Source organism: Crinia signifera, chromosome 6 (genome assembly GCF_055691185.1).
Source record: "Crinia signifera chromosome 6, ASM5569118v1, whole genome shotgun sequence".
In the NCBI taxonomy this organism is placed as follows: Eukaryota; Metazoa; Chordata; class Amphibia; order Anura; family Myobatrachidae; genus Crinia; species Crinia signifera.
In genome coordinates this window covers 59660935-59676768 of record NC_139222.1, presented here as the reverse complement: position 1 = coordinate 59676768, position 15834 = coordinate 59660935, and the positions used below count along the sequence as shown (strand labels likewise).

The window sequence follows — 15834 nt, the reverse complement described above, 5'->3', positions numbered from 1 at the left end:
TCACCAGGTAAGCTAATAAAAAAGTTTCCTAACTGTATTGGCTTACTTAAAAAAAATCATGTGTTGGTAATGTAAAAAGACCTACAGGACATGATATTAGCAGGGGGTCTTAAATTAAGCTACTAAACAGGCTCAACACTGTTTAGCTGCCAAAAGCAGTTGGAATTGGGCCTAAACAGTGTGGTAAGTCTTTATGTGATGGCTATTGTGTCTGTTTGACCTCTTCCAAATGTCTGTACTGGCAATAAAAAGAAAAAGTTTCCAATTTAAATAGCTAGAGAATAAAAACAATTTGCCTGTAATGTGAAAAAACCTACAGCACCTGGTGTTCCCATGTGGTCTCCCACCCAAGTACTAACCAGGCCCAACACTGCTTAGCTTCCAAGATCAGATGAGATTGGGCCTATCCAATGTGGTATGGCTGTAGGTGAGATACAGGCACTTTTTTGCCCTCTTCTACTTCTATCACCAGGTAAGCTAATAAAAAAGTTTCCTAACTGTATTGGCTTACTGAAAAAAATCATGTGTTGGTAATGTAAAAAGACCTACAGGACATGATATTAGCAGGGGGTCTTAAATTAAACTACTAAAGAGGCTCAACACTGTTTAGCTGCCAAAAGCAGTTGGAATTGGGCCTAAACAGTTTGGTAAGTCTTTAGGTGATGGCTATTGTGTCTGTTTGACCTCTTCCAAATGTCTGTGCTGGCAATAAAAAGAAAAAGTTTCCTATTTAAATAGCTAGAGAATAAAAACAATTTGCCAGTAATGTGAAAAAACCTACAGCACCTGGTGTTCCCATGTGGTCTCCCACCCAAGTACTAACCAGGCCCAACACTGCTTAGCTTCCAAGATCAGACGAGATTGGGCCTATCCAATGTGGTATGGCTGTAGGTGAGTTAAAGGCACTTTTTTGCCCTCTTCTACTTCTATCACCAGGTAAGCTAATACAAAAGTTTCCTAACTGTATTGGCTTACTGAAAAAAATCATGTGTTGGTAATGTAAAAAGACCTACAGGACATGATATTAGCAGGGGGGTCTTAAATTAAACTACAAAAGAGGCTCAACACTGTTTAGCTGCCAAAAGCAGTTGGAATTGGGCCTAAACAGTGTGGTAAGTCTTTAGGTGATGGCTATTGTGTCTGTTTGACCTCTTCCAAATGTCTGTACTGGCAATAAAAAGAAAAAGTTTCCAATTTAAATAGCTAGAGAATAAAAACAATTTGCCTGTAATGTGAAAAAACCTACAGCACCTGGTGTTCCCAGGTGGTCTCCCACACAAGTACTAACCAGGCTCAACACTGCTTAGCTTCCAAGATCAGACGAGATTGGGCCTATCCAATGTGGTATGGCTGTAGGTGAGATACAGGCACTTTTTTGCCCTCTTCTACTTCTATCACCAGGTAAGCTAATACAAAAGTTTCCTAACTGTATTGGCTTACTGAAAAAAATCATGCGTTGGTAATGTAAAAAGACCTACAGGACATGATATTAGCAAGGGGTCTTAAATTAAACTACAAAAGAGGCTCAACACTGTTTAGCTGCCAAAAGCAGTTGGAATTGAGCCTAAACAGTGTGGTAAGTCTTTAGGTGATGGCTATTGTGTCTGTTTGACCTCTTCCAAATGTCTGTACTGGCAATAAAAAGAAAAAGTTTCCAATTTAAATAGCTAGAGAATAAAAACAATTTGCCTGTAATGTGAAAAAACCTACAGCACCTGGTGTTCCCATGTGGTCTCCCACCCAAGTACTAACCAGGCCCAACACTGCTTAGCTTCCAAGATCAGACGAGATTGGGCCTATCCAATGTGGTATGGCTGTAGGTGAGATACAGGCACTTTTTTGCCCTCTTCTACTTCTATCACCAGGTAAGCTAATAAAAAAGTTTCCTAACTGTATTGGCTTACTGAAAAAAATCATGTGTTGGTAATGTAAAAAGACCTACAGGACATGATATTAGCAGGGGGTCTTAAATTAAACTACTAAAGAGGCTCAACACTGTTTAGCTGCCAAAAGCAGTTGGAATTGGTCCTAAACAGTGTGGTAAGTCTTTAGGTGATGGCTATTGTGTCTGTTTGACCTCTTCCAAATGTCTGTGCTGGCAATAAAAAGAAAAAGTTTCCTATTTAAATAGCTAGAGAATAAAAACAATTTGCCAGTAATGTGAAAAAACCTACAGCACCTGGTGTTCCCATGTGGTCTCCCACACAAGTACTAACCAGGCCCAACACTGCTTAGCTTCCAAGATCAGACGAGATTGGGCCTATCCAACGTGGTATGGCTGTAAGTGAGTTAAAGGCACTTTTTTGCCCTCTTCTACTTCTATCACCAGGTAAGCTAATACAAAAGTTTCCTAACTGTATTGGCTTACTGAAAAAAATCATGTGTTGGTAATGTAAAAAGACCTACAGGACATGATATTAGCAGGGGGTCTTAAATTAAACTACAAAAGAGGCTCAACACTGTTTAGCTGCCAAAAGCAGTTGGAATTGAGCCTAAACAGTGTGGTAAGTCTTTAGGTGATGGCTATTGTGTCTGTTTGACCTCTTCCAAATGTCTGTGCTGGCAATAAAAAGAAAAAAGTTTCCAATATAAATAGCTAGAGAATAAAAACAATTTGCCAGTAATGTGAAAAAACCTACAGCACCTGGTGTTCCCATGTGGTCTCCCACCCAAGTACTAACCAGGCCCAACACTGCTTAGCTTCGAAGATCAGACGAGATTGGGCCTATCCACTGTGGTATGGCTGTAGGTGAGTTAAAGGCACTTTTTTGCCCTCTTCTACTTCTATCACCAGGTAAGCTAATACAAAAGTTTCCTAACTGTATTGGTTTACTGAAAAAAATCATGTGTTGGTAATGTAAAAAGACCTACAGGACATGATATTAGCAGGGGGTCTTAAATTAAACTACAAAAGAGGCTCAACACTGTTTAGCTGCCAAAAGCAGTTGTAATTGAGCCTAAACAGTGTGGTAAGTCTTTAGGTGATGGCTATTGTGTCTGTTTGACCTCTTCCAAATGTCTGTGCTGGCAATAAAAAGAAAAAGTTTCCAATTTAAATAGCTAGAGAATAAAAACAATTTGCCTGTAATGTGAAAAAACCTACAGCACCTGGTGTTCCCATGTGGTCTCCCACCCAAGTACTAACCAGGGCCAACACTGCTTAGCTTCCAAGATCAGACGAGATTGGGCCTATCCAATGTGGTATGGCTGTAGGTGAGATACAGGCACTTTTTTGCCCTCTTCTACTTCTATCACCAGGTAAGCTAATACAAAAGTTTCCTAACTGTATTGGCTTACTGAAAAAAATCATGTGTTGGTAATGTAAAAAGACCTACAGGACATGATATTAGCAGGGGGTCTTAAATTAAACTACTAAAGAGGCTCAACACTGTTTAGCTGCCAAAAGCAGTTGGAATTGAGCCTAAACAGTGTGGTAAGTCTTTAGGTGATGGCTATTGTGTCTGTTTGACCTCTTCCAAATGTCTGTGCTGGCAATAAAAAGAAAAAGTTTCCAATTTAAATAGCTAGAGAATGAAAACAATTTGCCAGTAATGTGAAAAAACCTACAGCACCTGGTGTTCCCAGGTGGTCTCCCACCCAAGTACTAACCAGGCCCAACACTGCTTAGCTTCCAAGATCAGACGAGATTGGGCCTATCCAATGTGGTATGGCTGTAGGTGAGATACAGGCACTTTTTTGCCCTCTTCTACTTCTATCACCAGGTAAGCTAATAAAAAAGTTTCCTAACTGTATTGGCTTACTTAAAAAAAATCATGTGTTGGTAATGTAAAAAGACCTACAGGACATGATATTAGCAGGGGGTCTTAAATTAAGCTACTAAACAGGCTCAACACTGTTTAGCTGCCAAAAGCAGTTGGAATTGGGCCTAAACAGTGTGGTAAGTCTTTATGTGATGGCTATTGTGTCTGTTTGACCTCTTCCAAATGTCTGTACTGGCAATAAAAATAAAAAGTTTCCAATTTAAATAGCTAGAGAATAAAAACAATTTGCCTGTAATGTGAAAAAACATACAGCACCTGGTGTTCCCATGTGGTCTCCCACCCAAGTACTAACCAGGCCCAACACTGCTTAGCTTCCAAGATCAGACGAGATTGGGCCTATCCAATGTGGTATGGCTGTAGGTGAGATACAGGCACTTTTTTGCCCTCTTCTACTTCTATCACCAGGTAAGCTAATAAAAAAGTTTCCTAACTGTATTGGCTTACTGAAAAAAATCATGTGTTGGTAATGTAAAAAGACCTACAGGACATGATATTAGCAGGGGGTCTTAAATTAAACTACTAAAGAGGCTCAATACTGTTTAGCTGCCAAAAGCAGTTGGAATTGGGCCTAAACAGTTTGGTAAGTCTTTAGGTGATGGCTATTGTGTCTGTTTGACCTCTTCCAAATGTCTGTGCTGGCAATAAAAAGAAAAAGTTTCCTATTTAAATAGCTAGAGAATAAAAACAATTTGCCAGTAATGTGAAAAAACCTACAGCACCTGGTGTTCCCATGTGGTCTCCCACCCAAGTACTAACCAGGCCCAACACTGCTTAGCTTCCAAGATCAGACGAGATTGGGCCTATCCAATGTGGTATGGCTGTAGGTGAGTTAAAGGCACTTTTTTGCCCTCTTCTACTTCTATCACCAGGTAAGCTAATACAAAAGTTTCCTAACTGTATTGGCTTACTGAAAAAAATCATGTGTTGGTAATGTAAAAAGACCTACAGGACATGATATTAGCAGGGGGGTCTTAAATTAAGCTACTAAACAGGCTCAACACTGTTTAGCTGCCAAAAGCAGTTGGAATTGGGCCTAAACAGTGTGGTAAGTCTTTATGTGATGGCTATTGTGTCTGTTTGACCTCTTCCAAATGTCTGTACTGGCAATAAAAATAAAAAGTTTCCAATTTAAATAGCTAGAGAATAAAAACAATTTGCCTGTAATGTGAAAAAACATACAGCACCTGGTGTTCCCATGTGGTCTCCCACCCAAGTACTAACCAGGCCCAACACTGCTTAGCTTCCAAGATCAGACGAGATTGGGCCTATCCAATGTGGTATGGCTGTAGGTGAGATACATGCACTTTTTTGCCCTCTTCTACTTCTATCACCAGGTAAGCTAATAAAAAAGTTTCCTAACTGTATTGGCTTACTGAAAAAAATCATGTGTTGGTAATGTAAAAAGACCTACAGGACATGATATTAGCAGGGGGTCTTAAATTAAACTACTAAAGAGGCTCAACACTGTTTAGCTGCCAAAAGCAGTTGGAATTGGGCCTAAACAGTTTGGTAAGTCTTTAGGTGATGGCTATTGTGTCTGTTTGACCTCTTCCAAATGTCTGTGCTGGCAATAAAAAGAAAAAGTTTCCTATTTAAATAGCTAGAGAATAAAAACAATTTGCCAGTAATGTGAAAAAACCTATAGCACCTGGTGTTCCCATGTGGTCTCCCACCCAAGTACTAACCAGGCCCAACACTGCTTAGCTTCCAAGATCAGACGAGATTGGGCCTATCCAATGTGGTATGGCTGTAAGTGAGATACAGGCACTTTTTTGCCCTCTTCTACTTCTATCACCAGGTAAGCTAATAAAAAAGTTTCCTAACTGTATTGGCTTACTGAAAAAAATCATGTGTTGGTAATGTAAAAAGACCTACAGGACATGATATTAGCAGGGGGTCTTAAATTAAACTACTAAAGAGGCTCAACACTGTTTAGCTGCCAAAAGCAGTTGGAATTGGGCCTAAACAGTTTGGTAAGTCTTTAGGTGATGGCTATTGTGTCTGTTTGACCTCTTCCAAATGTCTGTGCTGGCAATAAAAAGAAAAAGTTTCCTATTTAAATAGCTAGAGAATAAAAACAATTTGCCAGTAATGTGAAAAAACCTACAGCACCTGGTGTTCCCATGTGGTCTCCCACCCAAGTACTAACCAGGCCCAACACTGCTTAGCTTCCAAAATCAGATGAGATTGGGCCTATCCAATGTGGTATGGCTGTAGGTGAGCTAAAGGCACTATTTTGCCCTCTTCTACTTCTATCACCAGGTAAGCTAATACAAAAGTTTCCTAACTGTATTGGCTTACTGAAAAAAATCATGTGTTGGTAATGTAAAAAGACCTACAGGACATGATATTAGCAGGGGGGTCTTAAATTAAACTACAAAAGAGGCTCAACACTGTTTAGCTGCCAAAAGCAGTTGGAATTGGGCCTAAACAGTGTGGTAAGTCTTTAGGTGATGGCTATTGTGTCTGTTTGACCTCTTCCAAATGTCTGTACTGGCAATAAAAAGAAAAAGTTTCCAATTTAAATAGCTAGAGAATAAAAACAATTTGCCTGTAATGTGAAAAAACCTACAGCACCTGGTGTTCCCAGGTGGTCTCCCACCCAAGTACTAACCAGGCTCAACACTGCTTAGCTTCCAAGATCAGACGAGATTGGGCCTATCCAATGTGGTATGGCTGTAGGTGAGATACAGGCACTTTTTTGCCCTCTTCTATTTCTATCACCAGGTAAGCTAATACAAAAGTTTCCTAACTGTATTGGCTTACTGAAAAAAATCATGTGTTGGTAATGTAAAAAGACCTACAGGACATGATATTAGCAAGGGGTCTTAAATTAAACTACAAAAGAGGCTCAACACTGTTTAGCTGCCAAAAGCAGTTGGAATTGAGCCTAAACAGTGTGGTAAGTCTTTAGGTGATGGCTATTGTGTCTGTTTGACCTCTTCCAAATGTCTGTGCTGGCAATAAAAAGAAAAAGTTTCCAATTTAAATAGCTAGAGAATAAAAACAATTTGCCAGTAATGTGAAAAAACCTACAGCACCTGGTGTTCCCAGGTGGTCTCCCACCCAAGTACTAACCAGGCCCAACACTGCTTAGCTTCCAAGATCAGACGAGATTGGGCCTATCCAATGTGGTATGGCTGTAGGTGAGATACATGCACTTTTTTGCCCTCTTCTACTTCTATCACCAGGTAAGCTAATAAAAAAGTTTCCTAACTGTATTGGCTTACTGAAAAAAATCATGTGTTGGTAATGTAAAAAGACCTACAGGACATGATATTAGCAGGGGGTCTTAAATTAAACTACTAAACAGGCTCAACACTGTTTAGCTGCCAAAAGCAGTTGGAATTGGGCTAAAACAGTGTGGTAAGTCTTTAGGTAATGGCTATTGTGTCTGTTTGACCTCTTCCAAATGTCTGTACTGGCAATAAAAAGAAAAAGTTTCCAATTTAAATAGCTAGAGAATAAAAACAATTTGCCAGTAATGTGAAATAAACTACAGCACCTGGTGTTCCCATGTGGTCTCCCACCCAAGTACTAACCAGGCCCAACACTGCTTAGCTTCGAAGATCAGACGAGATTGGGCCTATCCACTGTGGTATGGCTGTAGGTGAGTTAAAGGCACTTTTTTGCCCTCTTCTACTTCTATCACCAGGTAAGCTAATACAAAAGTTTCCTAACTGTATTGGTTTACTGAAAAAAATCATGTGTTGGTAATGTAAAAAGACCTACAGGACATGATATTAGCAGGGGGTCTTAAATTAAACTACAAAAGAGGCTCAACACTGTTTAGCTGCCAAAAGCAGTTGTAATTGAGCCTAAACAGTGTGGTAAGTCTTTAGGTGATGGCTATTGTGTCTGTTTGACCTCTTCCAAATGTCTGTGCTGGCAATAAAAAGAAAAAGTTTCCAATTTAAATAGCTAGAGAATAAAAACAATTTGCCTGTAATGTGAAAAAACCTACAGCACCTGGTGTTCCCATGTGGTCTCCCACCCAAGTACTAACCAGGCCCAACATTGCTTAGCTTCCAAGATCAGACGAGATTGGGCCTATCCAATGTGGTATGGCTGTAGGTGAGTTAAAGGCACTTTTTTGCCCTCTTCTACTTCTATCACCAGGTAAGCTAATACAAAAGTTTCCTAACTGTATTGGCTTACTGAAAAAAATCATGTGTTGGTAATGTAAAAAGACCTACAGGACATGATATTAGCAGGGGGGTCTTAAATTAAACTACAAAAGAGGCTCAACACTGTTTAGCTGCCAAAAGCAGTTGGAATTGGGCCTAAACAGTGTGGTAAGTCTTTAGGTGATGGCTATTGTGTCTGTTTGACCTCTTCCAAATGTCTGTACTGGCAATAAAAAGAAAAAGTTTCCAATTTAAATAGCTAGAGAATAAAAACAATTTGCCTGTAATGTGAAAAAACCTACAGCACCTGGTGTTCCCAGGTGGTCTCCCACCCAAGTACTAACCAGGCTCAACACTGCTTAGCTTCCAAGATCAGACGAGATTGGGCCTATCCAATGTGGTATGGCTGTAGGTGAGATACAGGCACTTTTTTGCCCTCTTCTACTTCTATCACCAGGTAAGCTAATACAAAAGTTTCCTAACTGTATTGGCTTACTGAAAAAAATCATGTGTTGGTAATGTAAAAAAACCTACAGGACATGATATTAGCAAGGGGTCTTAAATTAAACTACAAAAGAGGCTCAACACTGTTTAGCTGCCAAAAGCAGTTGGAATTGAGCCTAAACAGTGTGGTAAGTCTTTAGGTGATAGCTATTGTGTCTGTTTGACCTCTTCCAAATGTCTGTACTGGCAATAAAAAGAAAAAGTTTCCAATTTAAATAGCTAGAGAATAAAAACAATTTGCCTGTAATGTGAAAAAACCTACAGCACCTGGTGTTCCCATGTGGTCTCCCACCCAAGTACTAACCAGGCCCAACACTGCTTAGCTTCCAAGATCAGACGAGATTGGGCCTATCCAATGTGGTATGGCTGTAGGTGAGATACAGGCACTTTTTTGCCCTCTTCTACTTCTATCACCAGGTAAGCTAATAAAAAAGTTTCCTAACTGTATTGGCTTACTGAAAAAAATCATGTGTTGGTAATGTAAAAAGACCTACAGGACATGATATTAGCAGGGGGTCTTAAATTAAACTACTAAAGAGGCTCAACACTGTTTAGCTGCCAAAAGCAGTTGGAATTGGGCCTAAACAGTGTGGTAAGTCTTTAGGTGATGGCTATTGTGTCTGTTTGACCTCTTCCAAATGTCTGTGCTGGCAATAAAAAGAAAAAGTTTCCTATTTAAATAGCTAGAGAATAAAAACAATTTGCCAGTAATGTGAAAAAACCTACAGCACCTGGTGTTCCCATGTGGTCTCCCACCCAAGTACTAACCAGGCCCAACACTGCTTAGCTTCCAAGATCAGACGAGATTGGGCCTATCCAACGTGGTATGGCTGTAGGTGAGTTAAAGGCACTTTTTTGCCCTCTTCTACTTCTATCACCAGGTAAGCTAATACAAAAGTTTCCTAACTGTATTGGCTTACTGAAAAAAAATCATGTGTTGGTAATGTAAAAAGACCTACAGGACATGATATTAGCAGGGGGTCTTAAATTAAACTACAAAAGAGGCTTAACACTGTTTAGCTGCCAAAAGCAGTTGGAATTGAGCCTAAACAGTGTGGTAAGTCTTTAGGTGATGGCTATTGTGTCTGTTTGACCTCTTCCAAATGTCTGTGCTGGCAATAAAAAGAAAAAGTTTCCAATATAAATAGCTAGAGAATAAAAACAATTTGCCTGTAATGTGAAAAACCCTACAGCACCTGGTGTTCCCAGGTGGTCTCCCACCCAAGTACTAACCAGGCCCAACACTGCTTAGCTTCCAAGATCAGACGAGATTGGGCCTATCCAATGTGGTATAACTGTAGGTGAGTTAAAGGCACTTTTTTGCCCTCTTCTACTTCTATCACCAGGTAAGCTAATACAAAAGTTTCCTAACTGTATTGGCTTACTGAAAAAAATCATGTGTTGGTAATGTAAAAAGACCTACAGGACATGATATTAGCAGGGGGTCTTAAATTAAACTACTAAAGAGGCTCAACACTGTTTAGCTGCCAAAAGCAGTTGGAATTGAGCCTAAACAGTGTGGTAAGTCTTTAGGTGATGGCTATTGTGTCTGTTTGACCTCTTCCAAATGTCTGTGCTGGCAATAAAAAGAAAAAGTTTCCAATATAAATAGCTAGAGAATAAAAACAATTTGCCTGTAATGTGAAAAAACCTACAGCACCTGGTGTTCCCAGGTGGTCTCCCACACAAGTACTAACCAGGCCCAACACTGCTTAGCTTCCAAGATCAGACGAGATTGGGCCTATCCAATGTGGTATGGCTGTAGGTGAGTTAAAGGCACTTTTTTGCCCTCTTCTACTTCTATCACCAGGTAAGCTAATACAAAAGTTTCCTAACTGTATTGGCTTACTGAAAAAAATCATGTGTTGGTAATGTAAAAAGACCTACAGGACATGATATTAGCAGGGGGTCTTAAATTAAACTACTAAAGAGGCTCAACATTGTTAAGCTGCCAAAAGCAGTTGGAATTGGGCCTAAACAGTGTGGTAAGTCTTTAGGTGATGGCTATTGTGTCTGTTTGACCTCTTCCAAATGTCTGTACTGGCAATAAAAAGAAAAAGTTTCCAATTTAAATAGCTAGAGAATAAAAACAATTTGCCTGTAATATGAAAAAACCTACAGCACCTGGTGTTCCCATGTGGTCTCCCACCCAAGTACTAACCAGGCCCAACACTGCTTAGCTTCCAAGATCAGATGAGATTGGGCCTATCCAATGTGGTATGGCTGTAGGTGAGATACAGGCACTTTTTTGCCCTCTTCTACTTCTATCACCAGGTAAGCTAATAAAAAAGTTTCCTAACTGTATTGGCTTACTGAAAAAAATCATGTGTTGGTAATGTAAAAAGACCTACAGGACATGATATTAGCAGGGGGTCTTAAATTAAACTACTAAAGAGGCTCAACACTGTTTAGCTGCCAAAAGCAGTTGGAATTGGGCCTAAACAGTTTGGTAAGTCTTTAGGTGATGGCTATTGTGTCTGTTTGACCTCTTCCAAATGTCTGTGCTGGCAATAAAAAGAAAAAGTTTCCTATTTAAATAGCTAGAGAATAAAAACAATTTGCCAGTAATGTGAAAAAACCTACAGCACCTGGTGTTCCCATGTGGTCTCCCACCCAAGTACTAACCAGGCCCAACACTGCTTAGCTTCCAAGATCAGACGAGATTGGGCCTATCCAATGTGGTATGGCTGTAGGTGAGTTAAAGGCACTTTTTTGCCCTCTTCTACTTCTATCACCAGGTAAGCTAATACAAAAGTTTCCTAACTGTATTGGCTTACTGAAAAAAATCATGTGTTGGTAATGTAAAAAGACCTACAGGACATGATATTAGCAGGGGGGTCTTAAATTAAACTACAAAAGAGGCTCAACACTGTTTAGCTGCCAAAAGCAGTTGGAATTGGGCCTAAACAGTGTGGTAAGTCTTTAGGTGATGGCTATTGTGTCTGTTTGACCTCTTCCAAATGTCTGTACTGGCAATAAAAAGAAAAAGTTTCCAATTTAAATAGCTAGAGAATAAAAACAATTTGCCTGTAATGTGAAAAAACCTACAGCACCTGGTGTTCCCAGGTGGTCTCCCACACAAGTACTAACCAGGCTCAACACTGCTTAGCTTCCAAGATCAGACGAGATTGGGCCTATCCAATGTGGTATGGCTGTAGGTGAGATACAGGCACTTTTTTGCCCTCTTCTACTTCTATCACCAGGTAAGCTAATACAAAAGTTTCCTAACTGTATTGGCTTACTGAAAAAAATCATGCGTTGGTAATGTAAAAAGACCTACAGGACATGATATTAGCAAGGGGTCTTAAATTAAACTACAAAAGAGGCTCAACACTGTTTAGCTGCCAAAAGCAGTTGGAATTGGTCCTAAACAGTGTGGTAAGTCTTTAGGTGATGGCTATTGTGTCTGTTTGACCTCTTCCAAATGTCTGTGCTGGCAATAAAAAGAAAAAGTTTCCTATTTAAATAGCTAGAGAATAAAAACAATTTGCCAGTAATGTGAAAAAACCTACAGCACCTGGTGTTCCCATGTGGTCTCCCACCCAAGTACTAACCAGGCCCAACACTGCTTAGCTTCCAAGATCGGACGAGATTGGGCCTATCCAACGTGGTATGGCTGTAGGTGAGTTAAAGGCACTTTTTTGCCCTCTTCTACTTCTATCACCAGGTAAGCTAATACAAAAGTTTCCTAACTGTATTGGCTTACTGAAAAAAATCATGTGTTGGTAATGTAAAAAGACCTACAGGACATGATATTAGCAGGGGGTCTTAAATTAAACTACAAAAGAGGCTCAACACTGTTTAGCTGCCAAAAGCAGTTGGAATTGAGCCTAAACAGTGTGGTAAGTCTTTAGGTGATGGCTATTGTGTCTGTTTGACCTCTTCCAAATGTCTGTGCTGGCAATAAAAATAAAAAAGTTTCCAATATAAATAGCTAGAGAATAAAAACAATTTGCCAGTAATGTGAAAAAACCTACAGCACCTGGTGTTCCCATGTGGTCTCCCACCCAAGTACTAACCAGGCCCAACACTGCTTAGCTTCGAAGATTAGACGAGATTGGGCTTATCCACTGTGGTATGGCTGTAGGTGAGTTAAAGGCACTTTTTTGCCCTCTTCTACTTCTATCACCAGGTAAGCTAATACAAAAGTTTCCTAACTGTATTGGTTTACTGAAAAAAATCATGTGTTGGTAATGTAAAAAGACCTACAGGACATGATATTAGCAGGGGGTCTTAAATTAAACTACAAAAGAGGCTCAACACTGTTTAGCTGCCAAAAGCAGTTGTAATTGAGCCTAAACAGTGTGGTAAGTCTTTAGGTGATGGCTATTGTGTCTGTTTGACCTCTTCCAAATGTCTGTGCTGGCAATAAAAAGAAAAAGTTTCCAATTTAAATAGCTAGAGAATAAAAACAATTGGCCTGTAATGTGAAAAAACCTACAGCACCTGGTGTTCCCATGTGGTCTCCCACCCAAGTACTAACCAGGCCCAACACTGCTTAGCTTCCAAGATCAGACGAGATTGGGCCTATCCAATGTGGTATGGCTGTAGGTGAGATACAGGCACTTTTTTGCCCTCTTCTACTTCTATCACCAGGTAAGCTAATACAAAAGTTTCCTAACTGTATTGGCTTACTGAAAAAAATCATGTGTTGGTAATGTAAAAAGACCTACAGGACATGATATTAGCAGGGGGTCTTAAATTAAACTACTAAAGAGGCTCAACACTGTTTAGCTGCCAAAAGCAGTTGGAATTGAGCCTAAACAGTGTGGTAAGTCTTTAGGTGATGGCTATTGTGTCTGTTTGACCTCTTCCAAATGTCTGTGCTGGCAATCAAAAGAAAAAGTTTCCAATTTAAATAGCTAGAGAATGAAAACAATTTGCCAATAATGTGAAAAAACCTACAGCACCTGGTGTTCCCAGGTGGTCTCCCACCCAAGTACTAACCAGGCCCAACACTGCTTAGCTTCCAAGATCAGACGAGATTGGGCCTATCCAATGTGGTATGGCTGTAGGTGAGATACAGGCACTTTTTTGCCCTCTTCTACTTCTATCACCAGGTAAGCTAATAAAAAAGTTTCCTAACTGTATTGGCTTACTTAAAAAAAATCATGTGTTGGTAATGTAAAAAGACCTACAGGACATGATATTAGCAGGGGGTCTTAAATTAAGCTACTAAACAGGCTCAACACTGTTTAGCTGCCAAAAGCAGTTGGAATTGGGCCTAAACAGTGTGGTAAGTCTTTATGTGATGGCTATTGTGTCTGTTTGACCTCTTCCAAATGTCTGTACTGGCAATAAAAATAAAAAGTTTCCAATTTAAATAGCTAGAGAATAAAAACAATTTGCCTGTAATGTGAAAAAACCGACAGCACCTGGTGTTCCCATGTGGTCTCCCACCCAAGTACTAACCAGGCCCAACACTGCTTAGCTTCCAAGATCAGACGAGATTGGGCCTATCCAATGTGGTATGGCTGTAGGTGAGATACAGGCACTTTTTTGCCCTCTTCTACTTCTATCACCAGGTAAGCTAATAAAAAAGTTTCCTAACTGTATTGGCTTACTGAAAAAAATCATGTGTTGGTAATGTAAAAAGACCTACAGGACATGATATTAGCAGGGGGTCTTAAATTAAACTACTAAAGAGGCTCAATACTGTTTAGCTGCCAAAAGCAGTTGGAATTGGGCCTAAACAGTTTGGTAAGTCTTTAGGTGATGGCTATTGTGTCTGTTTGACCTCTTCCAAATGTCTGTGCTGGCAATAAAAAGAAAAAGTTTCCTATTTAAATAGCTAGAGAATAAAAACAATTTGCCAGTAATGTGAAAAAACCTACAGCACCTGGTGTTCCCATGTGGTCTCCCACCCAAGTACTAACCAGGCCCAACACTGCTTAGCTTCCAAGATCAGACGAGATTGGGCCTATCCAATGTGGTATGGCTGTAGGTGAGTTAAAGGCACTTTTTTGCCCTCTTCTACTTCTATCACCAGGTAAGCTAATACAAAAGTTTCCTAACTGTATTGGCTTACTGAAAAAAATCATGTGTTGGTAATGTAAAAAGACCTACAGGACATGATATTAGCAGGGGGGTCTTAAATTAAGCTACTAAACAGGCTCAACACTGTTTAGCTGCCAAAAGCAGTTGGAATTGGGCCTAAACAGTGTGGTAAGTCTTTATGTGATGGCTATTGTGTCTGTTTGACCTCTTCCAAATGTCTGTACTGGCAATAAAAATAAAAAGTTTCCAATTTAAATAGCTAGAGAATAAAAACAATTTGCCTGTAATGTGAAAAAACATACAGCACCTGGTGTTCCCATGTGGTCTCCCACCCAAGTACTAACCAGGCCCAACACTGCTTAGCTTCCAAGATCAGACGAGATTGGGCCTATCCAATGTGGTATGGCTGTAGGTGAGATACATGCACTTTTTTGCCCTCTTCTACTTCTATCACCAGGTAAGCTAATAAAAAAGTTTCCTAACTGTATTGGCTTACTGAAAAAAATCATGTGTTGGTAATGTAAAAAGACCTACAGGACATGATATTAGCAGGGGGTCTTAAATTAAACTACTAAAGAGGCTCAACACTGTTTAGCTGCCAAAAGCAGTTGGAATTGGGCCTAAACAGTTTGGTAAGTCTTTAGGTGATGGCTATTGTGTCTGTTTGACCTCTTCCAAATGTCTGTGCTGGCAATAAAAAGAAAAAGTTTCCTATTTAAATAGCTAGAGAATAAAAACAATTTGCCAGTAATGTGAAAAAACCTATAGCACCTGGTGTTCCCATGTGGTCTCCCACCCAAGTACTAACCAGGCCCAACACTGCTTAGCTTCCAAGATCAGACGAGATTGGGCCTATCCAATGTGGTATGGCTGTAAGTGAGATACAGGCACTTTTTTGCCCTCTTCTACTTCTATCACCAGGTAAGCTAATAAAAAAGTTTCCTAACTGTATTGGCTTACTGAAAAAAATCATGTGTTGGTAATGTAAAAAGACCTACAGGACATGATATTAGCAGGGGGTCTTAAATTAAACTACTAAAGAGGCTCAACACTGTTTAGCTGCCAAAAGCAGTTGGAATTGGGCCTAAACAGTTTGGTAAGTCTTTAGGTGATGGCTATTGTGTCTGTTTGACCTCTTCCAAATGTCTGTGCTGGCAATAAAAAGAAAAAGTTTCCTATTTAAATAGCTAGAGAATAAAAACAATTTGCCAGTAATGTGAAAAAACCTACAGCACCTGGTGTTCCCATGTGGTCTCCCACCCAAGTACTAACCAGGCCCAACACTGCTTAGCTTCCAAAATCAGATGAGATTGGGCCTATCCAATGTGGTATGGCTGTAGGTGAGCTAAAGGCACTATTTTGCCCTCTTCTACTTCTATCACCAGGTAAGCTAATACAAAAGTTTCCTAACTGTATTGGCTTAC

At 39.9% G+C, this 15834-nt stretch overlaps 32 non-coding genes and 2 pseudogenes across 32 annotated transcripts; all 34 read right to left on the bottom strand.

Moving 5' to 3' along the window:
* Positions 1-310: 310 nt before the first annotated feature.
* LOC146011957 (5S ribosomal RNA) lies at positions 311-429 on the bottom strand. Its single transcript, XR_014445135.1, has one exon. It is a non-coding gene; the product is annotated as a 5S ribosomal RNA (ribosomal RNA).
* A 345-nt stretch (positions 430-774) lies between these two features.
* Positions 775-893, bottom strand: LOC146013189 (5S ribosomal RNA). Its single transcript, XR_014446171.1, has one exon. It is a non-coding gene; the product is annotated as a 5S ribosomal RNA (ribosomal RNA).
* A 346-nt stretch (positions 894-1239) lies between these two features.
* LOC146017258 (5S ribosomal RNA) lies at positions 1240-1358 on the bottom strand. Its single transcript, XR_014450131.1, has one exon. It is a non-coding gene; the product is annotated as a 5S ribosomal RNA (ribosomal RNA).
* A 345-nt stretch (positions 1359-1703) lies between these two features.
* LOC146013188 (5S ribosomal RNA) lies at positions 1704-1822 on the bottom strand. Its single transcript, XR_014446170.1, has one exon. It is a non-coding gene; the product is annotated as a 5S ribosomal RNA (ribosomal RNA).
* A 345-nt stretch (positions 1823-2167) lies between these two features.
* Positions 2168-2286, bottom strand: LOC146016847 (5S ribosomal RNA). The gene has a single exon (XR_014449730.1). It is a non-coding gene; the product is annotated as a 5S ribosomal RNA (ribosomal RNA).
* A 346-nt stretch (positions 2287-2632) lies between these two features.
* Positions 2633-2751, bottom strand: LOC146017562 (5S ribosomal RNA). Its single transcript, XR_014450430.1, has one exon. It is a non-coding gene; the product is annotated as a 5S ribosomal RNA (ribosomal RNA).
* A 345-nt stretch (positions 2752-3096) lies between these two features.
* LOC146016289 (5S ribosomal RNA) lies at positions 3097-3215 on the bottom strand. Its single transcript, XR_014449185.1, has one exon. It is a non-coding gene; the product is annotated as a 5S ribosomal RNA (ribosomal RNA).
* A 345-nt stretch (positions 3216-3560) lies between these two features.
* LOC146014836 (5S ribosomal RNA) lies at positions 3561-3679 on the bottom strand. The gene has a single exon (XR_014447778.1). It is a non-coding gene; the product is annotated as a 5S ribosomal RNA (ribosomal RNA).
* Positions 3680-4025: 346 nt separating this feature from the next.
* LOC146015310 (5S ribosomal RNA) lies at positions 4026-4144 on the bottom strand. Its single transcript, XR_014448235.1, has one exon. It is a non-coding gene; the product is annotated as a 5S ribosomal RNA (ribosomal RNA).
* Positions 4145-4489: 345 nt separating this feature from the next.
* LOC146013187 (5S ribosomal RNA) lies at positions 4490-4608 on the bottom strand. The gene has a single exon (XR_014446169.1). It is a non-coding gene; the product is annotated as a 5S ribosomal RNA (ribosomal RNA).
* Positions 4609-4954: 346 nt separating this feature from the next.
* Positions 4955-5073, bottom strand: LOC146015309 (5S ribosomal RNA). Its single transcript, XR_014448234.1, has one exon. It is a non-coding gene; the product is annotated as a 5S ribosomal RNA (ribosomal RNA).
* A 345-nt stretch (positions 5074-5418) lies between these two features.
* On the bottom strand, positions 5419-5537 carry LOC146016695 (5S ribosomal RNA). Its single transcript, XR_014449577.1, has one exon. It is a non-coding gene; the product is annotated as a 5S ribosomal RNA (ribosomal RNA).
* Positions 5538-5882: 345 nt separating this feature from the next.
* On the bottom strand, positions 5883-6001 carry LOC146014782 (5S ribosomal RNA). Its single transcript, XR_014447726.1, has one exon. It is a non-coding gene; the product is annotated as a 5S ribosomal RNA (ribosomal RNA).
* A 346-nt stretch (positions 6002-6347) lies between these two features.
* Positions 6348-6466, bottom strand: LOC146015991 (5S ribosomal RNA). The gene has a single exon (XR_014448897.1). It is a non-coding gene; the product is annotated as a 5S ribosomal RNA (ribosomal RNA).
* A 345-nt stretch (positions 6467-6811) lies between these two features.
* On the bottom strand, positions 6812-6930 carry LOC146014825 (5S ribosomal RNA). The gene has a single exon (XR_014447767.1). It is a non-coding gene; the product is annotated as a 5S ribosomal RNA (ribosomal RNA).
* A 345-nt stretch (positions 6931-7275) lies between these two features.
* On the bottom strand, positions 7276-7394 carry LOC146010823 (5S ribosomal RNA; annotated as a pseudogene).
* Positions 7395-7739: 345 nt separating this feature from the next.
* LOC146016552 (5S ribosomal RNA) lies at positions 7740-7858 on the bottom strand. Its single transcript, XR_014449441.1, has one exon. It is a non-coding gene; the product is annotated as a 5S ribosomal RNA (ribosomal RNA).
* A 346-nt stretch (positions 7859-8204) lies between these two features.
* LOC146015990 (5S ribosomal RNA) lies at positions 8205-8323 on the bottom strand. Its single transcript, XR_014448896.1, has one exon. It is a non-coding gene; the product is annotated as a 5S ribosomal RNA (ribosomal RNA).
* Positions 8324-8668: 345 nt separating this feature from the next.
* On the bottom strand, positions 8669-8787 carry LOC146013186 (5S ribosomal RNA). Its single transcript, XR_014446168.1, has one exon. It is a non-coding gene; the product is annotated as a 5S ribosomal RNA (ribosomal RNA).
* A 345-nt stretch (positions 8788-9132) lies between these two features.
* LOC146014311 (5S ribosomal RNA) lies at positions 9133-9251 on the bottom strand. The gene has a single exon (XR_014447259.1). It is a non-coding gene; the product is annotated as a 5S ribosomal RNA (ribosomal RNA).
* A 346-nt stretch (positions 9252-9597) lies between these two features.
* LOC146016587 (5S ribosomal RNA) lies at positions 9598-9716 on the bottom strand. Its single transcript, XR_014449474.1, has one exon. It is a non-coding gene; the product is annotated as a 5S ribosomal RNA (ribosomal RNA).
* A 345-nt stretch (positions 9717-10061) lies between these two features.
* LOC146014598 (5S ribosomal RNA) lies at positions 10062-10180 on the bottom strand. Its single transcript, XR_014447547.1, has one exon. It is a non-coding gene; the product is annotated as a 5S ribosomal RNA (ribosomal RNA).
* Positions 10181-10525: 345 nt separating this feature from the next.
* Positions 10526-10644, bottom strand: LOC146011921 (5S ribosomal RNA). The gene has a single exon (XR_014445101.1). It is a non-coding gene; the product is annotated as a 5S ribosomal RNA (ribosomal RNA).
* A 345-nt stretch (positions 10645-10989) lies between these two features.
* Positions 10990-11108, bottom strand: LOC146013185 (5S ribosomal RNA). Its single transcript, XR_014446167.1, has one exon. It is a non-coding gene; the product is annotated as a 5S ribosomal RNA (ribosomal RNA).
* Positions 11109-11454: 346 nt separating this feature from the next.
* Positions 11455-11573, bottom strand: LOC146017257 (5S ribosomal RNA). The gene has a single exon (XR_014450130.1). It is a non-coding gene; the product is annotated as a 5S ribosomal RNA (ribosomal RNA).
* A 345-nt stretch (positions 11574-11918) lies between these two features.
* LOC146014069 (5S ribosomal RNA) lies at positions 11919-12037 on the bottom strand. The gene has a single exon (XR_014447027.1). It is a non-coding gene; the product is annotated as a 5S ribosomal RNA (ribosomal RNA).
* Positions 12038-12383: 346 nt separating this feature from the next.
* Positions 12384-12502, bottom strand: LOC146011089 (5S ribosomal RNA; annotated as a pseudogene).
* A 345-nt stretch (positions 12503-12847) lies between these two features.
* LOC146013184 (5S ribosomal RNA) lies at positions 12848-12966 on the bottom strand. Its single transcript, XR_014446166.1, has one exon. It is a non-coding gene; the product is annotated as a 5S ribosomal RNA (ribosomal RNA).
* A 345-nt stretch (positions 12967-13311) lies between these two features.
* Positions 13312-13430, bottom strand: LOC146014812 (5S ribosomal RNA). Its single transcript, XR_014447755.1, has one exon. It is a non-coding gene; the product is annotated as a 5S ribosomal RNA (ribosomal RNA).
* Positions 13431-13776: 346 nt separating this feature from the next.
* On the bottom strand, positions 13777-13895 carry LOC146015366 (5S ribosomal RNA). Its single transcript, XR_014448290.1, has one exon. It is a non-coding gene; the product is annotated as a 5S ribosomal RNA (ribosomal RNA).
* A 345-nt stretch (positions 13896-14240) lies between these two features.
* LOC146013183 (5S ribosomal RNA) lies at positions 14241-14359 on the bottom strand. The gene has a single exon (XR_014446165.1). It is a non-coding gene; the product is annotated as a 5S ribosomal RNA (ribosomal RNA).
* Positions 14360-14705: 346 nt separating this feature from the next.
* LOC146015308 (5S ribosomal RNA) lies at positions 14706-14824 on the bottom strand. Its single transcript, XR_014448233.1, has one exon. It is a non-coding gene; the product is annotated as a 5S ribosomal RNA (ribosomal RNA).
* A 345-nt stretch (positions 14825-15169) lies between these two features.
* On the bottom strand, positions 15170-15288 carry LOC146016694 (5S ribosomal RNA). The gene has a single exon (XR_014449576.1). It is a non-coding gene; the product is annotated as a 5S ribosomal RNA (ribosomal RNA).
* Positions 15289-15633: 345 nt separating this feature from the next.
* On the bottom strand, positions 15634-15752 carry LOC146014781 (5S ribosomal RNA). Its single transcript, XR_014447725.1, has one exon. It is a non-coding gene; the product is annotated as a 5S ribosomal RNA (ribosomal RNA).
* Between the last annotated feature and the right edge of the window lie 82 nt (positions 15753-15834).